The following is a 1,783-nucleotide window of genomic DNA, read 5'->3' as shown; positions in this document are numbered from 1 at the left end:
TCCCAGGAAAGAGTCAAACTGCTTTGTAGGGTTTTCCAGACTATAAGTCTTTACAGGGACAGCTAGCCTCAACTTTCTCCTGAGGAGTGACTGGTGGGTTTAAACCACTGATCTTGAGGTTAGCAGACCAATGCTCACCCCACTGTGGCACCCAGACCCCTGAAATTCATAGCTATAAGTTGCTGGGTGGTGCAAATGACTAATATTCCTCCTGCTAACTGCCTTTATTGTAGAGCAAGCGGCGTGCTTGAACTTTGAACACTACACTACACTTGAGACAGGCACCACAGAAGAAAGGCCTGATAATCTACTTGCAAAAAAAATCAACCATTAAAAATCCTACGGAGCATAGTCTTTCTCTGACACACATGGGGTCATGAAGAGTCAGTCAACTCAAAAGCAATTGCTTTACTGGTTAAGTCTCCCATTTGCTTCTCCAAGCTTTATGGTATCTTTCAGTTAAGTTTTTCAGTTAAGTGACTCCACTCTCCTTTCGCTGCAAACTAGCTTGTCTGGTCCATGTGTCCCTAAGTCCTGCTCTGAACAGCAGTTCCCCATAGTCTGGCTTCCTCCCCAGCTGAGTGACCCAACCTCTGGGTTTCAATTCCAATTTCTCTGGGTCAGGATCTCGTTGTATGCCAGGGACCCATTCTCACCCCAGAAGAGAACAGTGCTCAAAGCCATTTTCCAAGAGGATTCTCCACCCCTTCACTATTGATCACATGATCTCCACAGTATGAAGAGCTTCAAAAAGGATGTAAAACCCCAATAAAAAATTTTTTTTAATTATTTAAAAAGAAAAAAAAGCTTGTAGAATGAAACAAAAAGATGAAAATGTTCTACTCACATTTTGAAGCCCCTTATACAGTATTCAAAGTTCTCAGCAGACCATCTGTTCAGCAATAAATGCCATTATTTCCTCCATGCCTCACTTCCTCTCCCGACCCCTAAGACAATGTTCCTATCTATGTCCAATGTTGATGTACAGAGCACTGGTGGTGCAGTAGGTTATGTGTCAGGCGGCTAACCACAAGGTTGGCAGTTTGAACTCACCAGCCACTCCCTGGCAGAAAGCTAAGGCTTTCTGCTCCCATAAAGATTTAGAGTCTCATAAATCCACAGAGACAGTTCTATTCTGACCTCTACAGTCACTGTGAATCAGCATCAAGTCCATGGCAGTGAGGGTTTCAAATAAGGACACAGACGGCACTGTAAATCTTGAATCTGATTGTAAAACAAAGAGAAAGTCTCCTCGGGGCCATTTGCTCAGAGTTTAATCCCTAAACAGAATCTCCAAGAGCTCCCAAGCACACCTCAAGCCCCAGCCTGCGATGCAGGAGAGTGAAAAGCCAACTGCCAGCAAGCACGGAGCCAACTCAGGTTGCTGATTTCCAAAAGTACAGTACGACCAAGTGTATGAAAGGCCTAGTCCGTGGTTATGTTCGCACAGAACGCATAGGCAAAAAGCAAAGCTACACAAAACCCTGCCTGAAAAAAGAATGTCTTTTTTAAACGTCCTCAAGGAGACAGCAGTGACGTCAGACTCTACGTTACCGTGGGAGCTCCAGAAGCGAGGAGCTGGAGTTGTATCGGAAGGACGGACTCGGGACTAAGCACGGCTCTCCCACGGCCTGTGCTTCTTTCCCTTGCCACCTGCCGGACCCTCTGATGTAGGCTCCCAACCTGATTTCCCCAGCAACTGTCAAAGACTTAGATTTGTACATAACAAAGAAAATGTGTTTCTCTGAGGTTAAGCTAAAGATATGGAAAGAATGCTCCCCAA

Source organism: Echinops telfairi, unplaced genomic scaffold (assembly GCF_000313985.2).
Source record: "Echinops telfairi isolate 266 unplaced genomic scaffold, ASM31398v2 ScPeMD7_7469;HRSCAF=8507_1, whole genome shotgun sequence".
Taxonomy (NCBI): domain Eukaryota; kingdom Metazoa; phylum Chordata; class Mammalia; order Afrosoricida; family Tenrecidae; genus Echinops; species Echinops telfairi.
Note: the sequence above shows the minus strand (reverse complement) of the source record.